The sequence below is a fragment of the Cavia porcellus genome, unplaced genomic scaffold, assembly GCF_034190915.1.
Source record: "Cavia porcellus strain 051 isolate PalLab524CR breed Dunkin Hartley unplaced genomic scaffold, mCavPor4.1 scaffold_21, whole genome shotgun sequence".
In the NCBI taxonomy this organism is placed as follows: domain Eukaryota; kingdom Metazoa; phylum Chordata; class Mammalia; order Rodentia; family Caviidae; genus Cavia; species Cavia porcellus.
Genome location: NW_026947504.1, coordinates 9,354,638 through 9,368,194, shown reverse-complemented (window position 1 = coordinate 9,368,194; position 13,557 = coordinate 9,354,638). Strand labels below are relative to the sequence as shown.

The 13,557-nt window shown below is 44.3% G+C and overlaps 1 protein-coding gene across 3 annotated transcripts in view; it reads right to left on the bottom strand.

Moving 5' to 3' along the window:
* Positions 1-4,223, bottom strand: part of Rnf14 (ring finger protein 14) — a 29,310-nt gene extending 25,087 nt beyond the window's left edge. For 2 of the 3 annotated variants that reach the window (XM_063232278.1, XM_063232280.1), the window contains exons 1-2: positions 4,083-4,223; positions 1,536-1,709 (exon numbers count right to left, since the gene is read on the bottom strand). The gene's annotated coding sequence lies outside the window, so the exon portion shown is untranslated. Of the gene's footprint in view, positions 1-1,535; positions 1,710-3,434; positions 3,523-4,082 lie in introns of all 3 variants that reach the window. The other variant, XM_063232279.1, reaches the window with a different exon arrangement.
* Between the last annotated feature and the right edge of the window lie 9,334 nt (positions 4,224-13,557).

Below are 13,557 nucleotides of genomic sequence, written 5' to 3'. Positions count from 1 at the left end.
AATTACTGTGACTTTGAATTTTGAAGACTTATTTCCTTACGCTGGTATGTTGAGAGCTGGCTAGGGCATTTCCTTCTCTCTTCAATTGGCTCTAAGCATTGCAAATAAGGCTAGCAGAGGTGCTGGTATATAACCTCTACACCTGTTTCCTCGCCTAGTGTTCTCCATACCCGGACATGAGCACAGCGGGATGTTAGAGGCAGTCAGTTCTGGGAATGTCAACTGGTAAGAGCCTCAAGGTAGAGGCTATAACTCCCCAGGGCACAAGAGTTTGCAACAACTCAGTTGCTACCTTAATTAGATTATGTGAATTGACCCTTCTGCACATCTCTTTCTCTCACCTGGCTAACTAGCTAATTACCACCATCCTCACTGTCACTCATCTCTGAGCCATCTCCCTTCCTCACAAGATAATAAATTCTGGGAGAGACCTAGCATCAAGGCCTTTGTCTGCATATCCTCATGGGGATTGGACTTAGGACCCCTTGGCTGCCCTTAATTTGGAATGTCTTGGTGTCTTTACTCTCACCATGGGTTGCACTGGTGGTGGTAGATTGGAATTAATTTGTGGGATTCCAACGACATCTCAATGAGATTACAAATATAACTTTTTGGGTTGTGAGGAAAACTAGAAAGAGGATCACAATACTTGGATGACGGTATTTGGGATTACAATTTTACTTGCAAAAAAAATTGATATACAGTGTAAATTTTTGTTACGGGGGCGAGGGGGAGGACTATGCTGGACATGTTCAACAGCATCCCTTGGCTTCTGCTCACTGGACACCAATTGTGGTCCTTCCCCAAGGGTTATGACGCTACAAAACAAGTCTAGATGGGCAGCACAACTGTCCCCAATTGAGAAAACCCTGTTTTAGAGGATGTTACAGTCAAAAGATATCATACAAGAAAGTAAGATAACTAAGCAAGCCACACAGGACTATCCAACTTTTTTTTTTTTTTTTTGGTCTTTTTCCTTTTTATCGGTACCGGGGATCGAACTCACGACTGCCTGCTTGCAAGGCAGGCACTTACGCCACTGAGCTAAATCCCCAGCCCCAGGACTATCCAACTTTTGAAGGAACATCAGATTTTGTCAGATGTACAAAGCTATGAATTTTACAAGTTACCATTATTTTAGGTAACACCAACAATTAAAATATCTTGCCATTAAAAGCGTAAATCAATGCTTTTTCACTTGCAATGAATGAACGATACAGCACAATTTTAGATTATTTCAAAGGGGAAAATATGTAATGAGAATCCATAGAAATCAATAAAACAAATTACTGCTCTGTTAATTAAAATGTTGGGCATATCTGCAGTCACTCCCAACTAGAAACTTTTTAAAAAATTGAAATGTACAAAATTGAATGGTTAGGATGCAACATAGTTTTCTCATTACAAAAGGCAACATAAAAGTTAAACCCATTTCCATTTTTTAAAAACTATCCCCGCCCCAGCAATGCCAATGACTCTACTTAAGCTGCATCCTGAAGGCACAGGGCTATGTTCTGTTTGAGGTCAGTTAGTACCTGTTAATAGCAACCAGAAGGAAAGGATGTTAACACCGCAGTCTGTATTTCAGTTCCGCCTGTAATTTGTGCAAATCCCATTCATTCTCCAGCCAGTGGAGCTGAGACTGCTGAAGCTGGATAGGACGCCAAGATGTGGGACTCATATTAGACATACTATGAAAATCCTGCCATCTGCAGAAAAGAAATACGAAAGACGGTGTTAGAAACATGAAATTTAAATTCCAAATTTCCATCACCCCACCATATAAGTCAAACACATTCTAACACGAGCCAATCCTTATCTACAGCTGCATATGGGCATTACTCTCTTAGGGCAGAATGAGTTATGCCGTTAAAGGGGCAACTAGCATGTTCCCTGCCACAACAGGGGCCTTATCTGACTGCTCTCAGCCTGGGGAGGAACCCCAATGTCACATGCAAAGAGAGGCTGCTACACCCCACACAAACATCTTCGGTTTGGCTTTTTTTTTTTTGCTCTTCTTTGTGTATCCTTTCATCTCCCATGTGCCTCCAGCTTTTTCTCTACCATGCTCATGAATTAACCTTGCCCGAGGTACTCAAAGATAAAACTTTGATAGAAGGATATTTTATTTTTGGGGTAATGTTGGGGATTGAACCGAGGGCCTTAAGCATGCCAGGCTAGACCAGGAAAATATTTTAAAATGTAACAAGAACACACATGATTTTAAGTTTTTTCTAAATGTTTAAGAACAAGACTTCTGGTTTTTGTTGTTGTTTGTTTTTTCTCCAGTCAGCATCTTATTCTGTAGCTCAGGACAGCCTTGAACTCACTATGTAGCCCAGAATGGCCGAGCATTTGTGGTGATTCTCCCGCCTCAGCCTCCCAAATGCTGGGATTACAGGCATGTGCTGCCACCACATCCAGCTAGAACCAGACTTCCAAACTGGGGTTCACGAGGAAAAGGATATGTGGCCCATGAAGAGGTTATCGAAAGTCCCATGAATATCTTGAAATTAAATGAAAACATAATATTTAAACTAGATTTTCAGATCTGTGACTCTGAAATAAACTAAGAATGATACTCAAAATCAATTTACATTCATCAAGCACCTCCTTGTACCGTCCCAGCTCTTTCACACTCATGACCTCAGCTCCGTCTTCAACCATTACATGACCTTGATCCTCACCAGTTTTACCAGGTGGTAGCAGGTGGCAGTAATAACAGGATTAAGCTTTTTGCATCTTTTAACACACTTACACAAAGTGTAAGAGATGAATTTATAGAATTAGGGTTCTAGGTTAGCCACTGGCGCTGGTGTTTGTCTCCTGAGGCTTTTAAAACTCCCAATTCCCAGGCCACACCCCAGAGCAATAAAGTCAGGCCAGTAGTTTTCAGGGCTCACAGGTGGAGCCGAGGCCGAGAATCTGTGCTCAAGTAAAGCATCTTTTCAACAGTTCCTCATGATGGGGCTCACACCAGACCCCAGGTTCAGAAGCTGCCAGAAGGCGGCACTGCTCAATTCAGCAGACTACCCTCCATTTCCTTCTGATTCAACCCCAAGATCACCTCGAAGGCTCTATTACTTAGCACTTTCTAATCAGACATGTTTTTCTTTAAAATCCAGCCAAACTCTTAACTGCTCTATGACTTCACATCCCACGCATGGCATCACAGTACTTCATGAACTTACACCTCCTTTCCTACTAACCCGCACTCATTCCTCAGACAAGGGCCAAGAGTCAACTGTGTATCGTTCTCAGCTAGCGAAGACGTGCACTAGCCAGTGAAAAAATGGTACCAAACTGTGGTGAAATTCCAGCGCGCTACAATGGAGGGCCAGAAGCAGAGGGTTGGTTCAGGGAGCACTCTTAACACACCCCACTAGAAAGAGAACGTCGTGTGGGGTCACAAGAACACTAACAACAGTACAAACCGGTTACTGCTGGGTCAGGTTTCAGGCTAAGCACCTTCAATGCGTTAACTGTTGCTAGATTCCCACAAGCACACGAAATAGGTTGTGTCTGTTACACAAATGAGAAAAATGAGCGTCAGTCCCCTTTCGGCTCAAGGTCACACAGTTAAAATATAACTAAATCTGGATTTACAACACTGGTCTCGTCATCTGTAATACGGAGCCAAGAGTGAACTCTGGCTCAGTATTAGACAAGCGAACAAGTTTAATATTAGTTTGTAGCAAAGCGGAAACGGCTTCACCAGGGAGGGCAGCCCCGCCTCCACCGGGGCCGGGCTCCCCGCTCGCCCTCCAGGCCTCCCGCGGCTCCGGGCCTGGGCTCAGCCCCGGGCGGGGCTCGGACGCCGCCGCCGGTCTCCACTGCGGGCCGCCGGCGTGCACCGCTGCGTGGCGACCCGCCGAGGCCCGCGGCCGGCCCCCGCCCGCCCGGGAAGGGAGGCACGGCGCGGCCGGGGAAGGAGTGGCCCGGACCCGCGTCCCGAGCAGCACGGCCTGCACCCGCCCGGCCTCCGGAGCGCCGGGGAAGGGGCGAGCCGAGCCGCCCGGCCCCGGGTTTTGATGCTGGGGTCCACGGGGCAAGCACGCCGGCCGCCTTGCTCCGTCTCGTACCTCCGAGCCGCCGCCCGCGTCCAGGCCGAAAGTTCCGCGCCCCGCCGCTCGCTCGCTGGCCCCGCCGCCCGCCCGGCCCGGAGACGCCGGGGTCACCCGCGCGCCGCCTCTTCCGCTTTCGGAGCGGCCGGCGCGGCCGGGCGGAACCGCTTCGGCGCAGCCGCCTGGAGCGCGGCGCCCGGGGCGCCCTCCGCAGACCGCAGGTGGCGCTGCAGGCCGAGCGGGTCGCCTCCGCCGAGGCTGGGAGCTTCCGGGTACTTCCGGAGAATTTGATGCAAATGCGGGTTCTGGGCCGTCAGGCTCCGGGGATTCCTTTTAGTAGTTCTAGATGGGCCCAGGAATTAGAATTTCTGCCGGTCCGTAGAGGTGAGCGCGAGTCAGTGGTCTAACCTGGAAACAGGCTCCGGTGACCTCTTCCTCCAGGCGGACTAAGCCAGGCGTCCCAGCTCGACTCCTGCGTTAAAAATGCTGCTTCTTCTTGAGGCATTAACTCATGGCTCCTATCATAACTCAGCTCCACACTATGGGATGCTTCGAGCGCTGCAAGTGCTTTATATACATTTCTTCTATCTTCCCAAAACTTTGATTTAGGTAGCGTTTGTTATTCCTCATTTATAAAGGGCCAAACTGAGACTTGGGTTCAAGCGCTGACCCAAGACCACGTGATTATTGCAATGCTGAGTTAAAATTAAATGTCCCCCGAGTTTACACTATAAAACTAAAAGTGAATCAAAGATCAACAAAAGCTCTAAAACCCTTAGAAGAAAATGTGGGGAGTATCTTTTTAAATGTGGATTAGGCAGTAGTTTCTAAGATATGACACTAGAAGTGCAACTAACAAAAGAATACATTGGACTTACCAAAAATTTTAAAAATTGGGGCTGGGGATTTAGCTCAGCGGCATATGCGCCTGCCTTGCAAGCAAGCAGTCGTGAGTTCGATCCCCGGTACCGATTAAAAAAAAAAATGAAAAAGACAAAAAAAAATGTTTTTTAAATTGTGCCTCTGAGGACACTATCAAGAAAGGGAAGGATGACCCATTCAGAACCCCTCCTGTCTCTATTCCTGTTCCTCATTCCTGCATCCCTAGTTCCCATCCCTTTTCGCCAATAAATTTTCTACTCTTAAAAAAAAGAAGAAACTGAAGACAACCGTACAATGGACAATATTCTTAAATCATATGCCTAATAAAGGCCTGTTATCCAGAAGATATAAAGAACTCTTGCAATTCAACCAAAAACCAGGCAAAGGGTCTGATTAGCTAGCTCTTCAAAGAAGATATGTAAGTGGTTAGTAAGCAAAAGTTGGGGGCAGAATGCAAATCAAAAGGACCATGAAAACCCACTTTACACCTACTAGGATGGTTGCAATAAAAAAAGACAATTGCACTAGCCTCGATTAGCCCTTCAACAGCTCTAATTAGATTCATTATTTTACTGTTACTGACAACCCTAGAATTTGCTGTAGCAATAGTCTAAGCCTATGTATTCACCCTGTTAGTAAGTCTATATTTACATGACAGTTCCTAATGAACCACCGAACACATGCCTATCACATAGAAACCCAAGCCCCTGACCACTTACAGGACCATTGTCTGCTCTTCTACTCACTTTGGGCTTAACTATATGATTTCACTTTAAGACATTACAAACATTAAATTTCCTAACTGATGCCCTCACCATATACCAATGGTGAAGGGACATCGTCCTGGGAGGAACATACCAAGGCTATCATACAACCACAGTACAAAAAGAGCTGCGATATAGAATAATCCTATTTATTGTCTCTGAAGTATTCTTCTCAGGCTTTTTCTGAGCCTTTTACTATTCCAGTCTGGCTCCAACTCCAGAATTAAGTGGTTCTGACTGCCCACAAGGATTAAACCTTAACCCCCTTGGAAGTGGCCCTTCTTAATACGTCAGTCCTGCTAGCATCAGGGGTATCAATCACTTGATCACATCACAGCTTAATAGAAGGCAATGAAAACAAATAATTCAAGCTCTAACCATTATAATTATATTAGGCATCTACTTCACCCTACTTCAAGCCTCAGAATATTTTGAAGCATCACTCTACACTTCAGACGGGGTTTATGGGTCTACTTTTTCCATCGCCACGGGATTTCACGGTCTACGTGTAATTATTGGATGCACATTTCTAGCTGTATGTCTCCTTCACCAACTATACTATCACTTCACATCAAAGCACCACTTTGGCTTTGAAGCAGCTGCTTCACACTTCGCAGATGTGGTATGGCTGTTCCTCTATGTCCTCTATGTCTCCATTTACTGGTGAGGTTCATGCTTTCATAGTATCACTGATTCCAATCAGTGGGCCTCCGAACACACCTGAGAGAAAGCACGAACGGTTATAATCTCCTCCTCACCAACTACCTCCTGACCCTTTTATTAATCACAATCGCATTCTGACTTCCTCAAACAAACGCTTACACAGAAAAAACCAGCCCTTATGAATGCAGGTTTGATCCAACAGAATCCGCACAACTGCCATCTTCAATGAAATTCTTCCTGATTGTAATCACCTTTCTTCTATTTGATCTATGAATTGCCCTTCTATTCCCCACTACCATGAGCATCCCAAATTAGTGACCTAAAATTAATATTGTTAGTCTCACTAATATTGGTCTTAATCCTAACATTAGGCCTAGCATACTAATGGACCCAAAATGGTCTAGAATGAACTGAATATGGTGATTAGTTTAACAACCAGAACAAATGATTTCAACTCATTACATTACATTTTAATTCATAATTACCAAAAATGTCCTCAATTCACTTTAACCTGACTATAGCTTACACCATATCATTTCTAGGTACCATAACATACCAATCCTACATAGTATTCTCCCTCAGTTGTCAGTTAGGCACAGTTGTGTGTGCCTATAATCCAGCATTCTGGGAGGCTGAGGCAAGAGGATCAAAAGTTCAAACCCAGCCTGAGCAACATATCAACTATTCAATGAGACTTTGTCTCAAACTAAAACATTTAAAAAGGGGGAATGTCGGTGTAGCTCAGTGCAAAGACCTTGGGTTCAATCCCTGGTGTATGGGGGAGTGAAAATAAAGAATTGGTAAGGATGTAAAGAAATTAGAAACTTCAAATACTGCTAATTGAGATGTAAAATAGCACAGCCACTTTGAAAGACTTTGGTGGGTCCTCAAAAACTTAAACAGAGTTTATTGAGAATCAGCAATTCTAGTCTTTGACATACTCAAGGGAATTGAAAACATGTTTGCACAAAAGCTTGTACATGAATATCCTCATCAATAATATTCAGAAGAGCTAAAAAGTAGGGAGAATCCAAAGCCTTCAACAGTCTATGAATGGATTAACTCAATGTGGCATATCCATGCAATGGAATATTATCCAGCAATAAAAAGGAGTAGATTAATGATACAGGCTTCAGCACAAATGAACCTTGAAAACATGCCAAGTAAAAGATGTCAGACAGGGGGCTGGGGATTTAGCTCAGCGGTATAAGCTCCTGCCTTGCAAGCGTGTGGTCGTGAGTTCAATTCCCAGTACTGATAAATTAAAAAAAAAAAAAGTCAGACACAAAAGACCATATATTATATTTTTGCATTTATATTAAATGCAAAATGAAAAAGCAAATCAATAGAGACAGAAAATAGTAATGGTTTCCAGGGACTAAAGCAGGAAGAATGAGGGCGTGACTATTAATGGGTATTTCAGGGGAGAACAAAAATGTTTTAGAATTAGGGAATGATAGTTGCATAACTTTATGAATGTTCTAGACACTCCTGGATTGTGCATTTTTAAGGATTAATTTTATTACATGTGTTATATCTCAATTAAATTATCTTAGGTACAAAGCACTGTTTTCAGCATCTAAATTGGAAAACATATCTGCTCCAGGGAATCATCAAAATAATGTGCTTGTAATGATTTAATAAGTGCCTGTGTCTTCCTCATCCTATGTTATTTCTCCCAAACGTAACTTGCAGAACTTGGACTGTCCAAGCCCACAGGATTCTACAGCTGTTATTTGCCTCTCAGGACCAACACTCGTTGCTGATTTTCTGTATAAGTCTGTGTGACTGTGTGTGTGTGGCTCTGGCGATTGAATCCAGGGCCTCACACATGGTAAGCAAGGGCCCTACCGCTGAATTACACCCCCCATCATTTTTATTTTTATTTGTGATAGGTTCTTCCAGAGTTACCCAAGCTGGGCTCAAACTTGCTGTCCTCCTCCCTCAGCCTCCCCAGGATCTGGGATTACAGACATGCACCACTGTGCCCCGCTCTATGTACTATAGATCTTAATTGTCACAGAACAGAAAACTATCCCAAAATAGATCCCAGAACCAGAAACGTACCCCTTAAAAATGCAAAGAAAGAAAGGAGGAAGGATCTCCAAAGTCATTCGTCAGTGTCATTATTTAAGTTTAGCCAAAGGAATAAAACCACATGGCAGCCCTACCTTAGAGTGCTCAAGAGATAAGACCGGATGAGCCCCAGAAATCTCTTAGTCTCAAAAAGGAAGTCTAGGAACCAGTTTGGGAAATTGTCATGTAGTTGGAGCAGGGAGTGAATTGTGACATCATGTCATGACCTCGTGTCAGAGGTCACAGGATAGAGAGAGGAGAGAATTTCAAAGCAGGGCTAACAATTTAGTAAATACTAAAAGTGAATTAAGAGTTTTGGTCTGTTTTTGAATAAAGAAGGTCTTTGAATTTTTTTCTCTCTCCTTTTTTTTGGTTTTAATCTTTTTGAGACAAGGTTTCACTATACAGTTTGGGCTGGCCTTGAACTCACTTGTAGCCCAGGCTATTTTTGAACTCATGGTGATCCTCCTGCCTCAGCCACCAGTGCTGGAATCACAGGCATGTATCACCACGCCTGGCCTTGGTGGTTTTGTTTTTTTGTTGTTGTTGTTTTTTGAGACAGGATCTTACCATGTAGTTTGAGCTGGTCTTAACTCACTGTGTGGACCAGGCTGGCACCTAACTTGAGGTGATCCTCTTGCTTCATCTCCTGAGTTCTAGGATTCCGAGTATGTGCCTCCATACCTGGCCACATTTTCTCTTTGGACTCCAAGAAAATAATAGGCTTCTGTGTCTTTGGCTTCTTACACCTGGTTAGTCTCTTATAATGAGCTTTTTCCCTTTTGCTCCACCTGCTACTATTGAAACTTTACATGACGAGAACCCCAAGACTTAGGTAGCTTCTCCCCGTGTTTTACAGAGGGAGAAACTAAGGATGAAGTAATTGTGTCGTATAGTGGTGGGCCCAGGGTTAGGGCCAATTTTTTTTTAAATCTATCTAACCCTTTCTAGTAGCCTGTTAGAGAATTTGAGTTTGCTGGAACAAAGAAAGATTCAAATAATTCTAGCCTGAAAAATTAAGTGGGAGGGCCCTAGAGAAATTAATATTAGGTCCATGCGGAAGTGATAGGAAGAATGGGGGGGAGACCCAACTCCATGGCTGCCCTCCGGTGACGGAGCTGAGGGTGAGGGCGGGCAGAGTGACTGTCTAGAGCTGAGGTTTGCCCCAGGCCTTCGGGCAGAGCGCAGGAGGCCACCACAGAATGAGACTTGGAACTTGACAGGCTGGCAGGCCTCCTTTCGGCACTTCCAGCCCCCACGGGCATCCAGTGAGCGTCCAGAAACTGCCCAGCTCTGGACCCTCCCACTGGGCAAGCTTTTTCTCGATGGCTACCACTCATGAGTCCTCTGAACAGAGCCCGTGACACAAAGGGGTAGCAGCAAGCGGGGACAAGGCTCTACCCAACTCATGGGTAAAGCTGGATGGTCAGTACCGGGCCTCACCCAGTACAGAAATACTGCTGAATCCTTGCTTTTGCCTTGTCACTGTGCAAAGGGTGGTTGGAAAACATTGTAAAGCCAGGCGTGGTGGCTCATGCCAGTAATCCCAGCACTCAGGAGGCTGGAGGATTGTTGCAAGTTTGAGACCAGCCTGGGCTACAAGGTGAGCTCAAGGCCAGCCTGAATTGCATAGAGAGACCCTGTCTCAAAAAGACAAAAACAAAATTATTGCAACAAAAGACACACGGCCTGAGCACTCCTCATAATATGCCCTGGCTCTGACCTTCCTTAGCCGGTCGTGTTTGCTGTTTTCTGAAAGAGGTCCGGAAGTCCTCCTTGTGGGTGTCTTTATGAGAGATGATCAAAAATACAGTGAATGTTGTTGCCATGTGCCTTCCAACAGAAAAAGGCTTGTGAAAAAAGAGTGTGTTTTGGGGCTGGGGATTTAGCTCAGCGGCATAAGCACCTGCCTTACAAGCAGGAGATTGAGAGTTCGATCCTTGGTACCGATAAAAATGAAAAAGACAAAAAACAAACAAACAAACAAACAAAAAAGAGTGTGTTTTTATCCATGCTATTCCTCGGATCTGGCACCTTGCAACTTTTGACCCTTCCCCAGTGTCAGAATGACCTTGATAGGTAAATGTTTTGAGTTGATACAGGACATCCAGGCAGCCGGAACAGCAAGACCACAGACACTCATGAAAAAGAACCTCCAGAACTGCTTCCGAAAGTGGCGAGAACAATGGGATAAACATGTTTAACATATGGGGGAAGGAATGTTTTAAAGGGGTATTAATGGCAATGTGTTTTTTACTGTAATAAAATTTTAAGTTAAATGCAGACTTTAGTTTTCTACCATACTTTCTAAATGTGCTCATCATATCAATGTTAAAAGCCTGTTATCATATGGGAATCTGAAAACTTGGATTGGCTGTTGTTTTTTCAAATGGAGGCTTCATCCTTAAGAAAAAAATTCCGGGAGTTACTACACTGGAAACACAGTTACAAATAACTAACACTTAGATTGCTACCCATGGGCTGGAGATTTAGCTTAGATATATAAGCGCCTGCCTGGCAAGTGCAAGGTCATGAGTTCGATCCCCAGTACAAAAAAAAAAAAAAAAAAAAAAAGATTCCTATGCTCTAGACTCTGCTCTAAATGCTGTGTGTTGACTAAGCAAAACATCCCAGCATAGCTGCTGTCATCATGGTTGTCATAGGCATCGGCATCACCGTCTTCCTTCTTATAAAGCTAAGCACACTGAAGACAGAGACGTTGATTAACTGGCTTGCTGTGATCACACACAGGGTAAATTATACAGCCAAGCTTTAAGCCCAGGCACCTGGAATCCTGAGCCCACACCACTGACCCCAGTGCAATGCTTGGGCCAAGCTGACTCTTTCCTCAAGAAAAGTGGTCAGTTGGGTTTATAGGGAGAATAGCCAGAAATAGCTCAGTTTCCCTGGTCAATGCAACCCAAACAATACCACAGGACATCCCAGGATAAGCTAAAGACGGCTTCCTACCCAGGCTTGAGGTTGCTGACAGTATAAGATATTTTTTGTGCTTCTGATGCAAGGTAAAATTTGATTTACAATAATAGACACAGAATGATCATGTTTATACTTGCAACCTGGCACTTTATTATTATTCCCGTGAATAACAGCGAAAAGAGTTTTGTAACCTCAAGGTAACATGGCTCTGCAAGAAGGAAAGAGAGGTGAGATTTAGCAGCAGCTGCCATCATAAATCAGCGTGCGGCTGTTTCTCTCAGAGCTCCAGGCTCAACTCCTGGCTGTCATAAACTTGTGAAGGGAAGTCCCATGAGAATTTATGTAACAATGGGAAGACTCATTTCCCTTCCTGCAGAGACTTTCTGAAGCAAGGAGAGAATTAGGCTGATTAGATTCTATATGAAGGGGGAAAAAACCCAAACCAGTGGTTTAGAAGGGAAAGTGGGTCAACTTGAGCTACTTCCCCTTGCCACAAAAATTGACCTTGTATACAGAGAAGAAAATGCTAAATTCCACCAAATAAGTGAGTGACTGGATGATCGAATGATTTAATGACTGAGTGTGATCCAGGCTTCCTCCAGGGTGGTTCTTTCAGTGTGAGAACAGTTCGATCCCGGAGTGACCCAGAAATGCTGAGTATATAACAAGGCCAATCAACAGAGTCAGCTTCTGAATATTCATGCACAGATGATGCGCCTAGTCGATACGTTTGACTTTTGTGTTTACTGGTACATTTTCAAATTCACCGTGTAACCTATATTTCTGGGGGAGGGGCGGAGAACAAAAAGGGAAAGAAAATTCTGTTGAGAGCATACGTCATTTGCTGGGCAGGGGTGTCAGATAAACATACTGAAAAAGTATTCAGTTTTTCTGGAATTTGAATTTAACAAGGTACCCTGTTTTTTGTCTTTTTTTGTTTGTTTTTATCGGTACCAGGGATCGAACTCACGACTGCCTGCTTGCAAGGCAAGCGCTTATGCCACTGAGCTAAATCCCCAGCCACGGTACCCTGTTTTTTTTATTTGCTAAATCTGGCAAAGGATATCTAGGTTAAAAACTAAGTAGAGAGCTGAGGATCATTTTGGGGGACATTTCCATACCTGAGGGTCAGAAGGTAGGAAAGCCAGAGGTGTCTAACAAGCAGACAGAGCAGTGTACAGAAATACAGAGAACCAGGTGAGCACTGAGCTCTGCTGAACAGTGACACAGGTGGCAGGAGAAGTTGGGACAGGAGGACACTGAGCAGGAAAGCATCCCGGCTTCCTTACCAAGGTATGGAATTGGCTCTACACTGTGGCGCCTGTAAGGCTGCTTGTGCTTCTGAGAAGTTTTAATCAGGGTTCCCAGTGAGGTCGGGGTAGAGATAGGATGCATATCAGAATTCAATATTACATAATAATTGAAATCTGTGTAACAAAAATAACATACTTTCCCTCTGAGAGCAGGAGGCAAATTTCTTGTTGCAAAGTTCATTCTTCTTTCTGCATTGGCCTGAGAAAGAGGTGTCATTGTATGGAAGTTGCATCTGTTATCTGCCCCAAGAAAGTCCAGAACGTGCTATACTAGGAGCAGGTAACCCAGAACATTTAGTCAGATCTCCTGCTCAAGATTCCTGGGTGCACTGGCTCTAACTTCAAGAAGGCTGAGCTTGGATGGTCCTTCCACCTTCCGACTGGAAATAACTTGAGGGTGTGGCTTCTTGGAGCTGCCTTGGTGTGGTGCTGTGGGCAGCTGCTGGGTAGATTCATGGGGAGCCAGTCTTGGATCCCGGGCAGCCAGCCAATCGGACATTGATAGTAAGAGGGCAGTGATCCTAACCTTCATCCAGCTGACCCAAGATTCCCAAAAATGTCAGAGTCACATTCTACTTCTCTGACCCTACAAGGGCCCTCAAGACTACAAGCATTTTCTTGTTTTTGTTTTTGTATCGCTAGGGATGGAGGGCCTCAAGCATGCTAGACAACCTCTGAGGCACATCCTTAGCCCAGGTAGCCAAGGCCATTGGAAAAGATTCTTTGACCCTCATCTTTCCCACCTGACCTTTAGTCCACTCCTATGGCTAAGGATTGGTGTGTAAGCAACCTGAAGTTTGGGGTGACCAAGGCCTTAAAGCATCAACACCAATTCTGTCCTCTTTTAAAACAAATTTA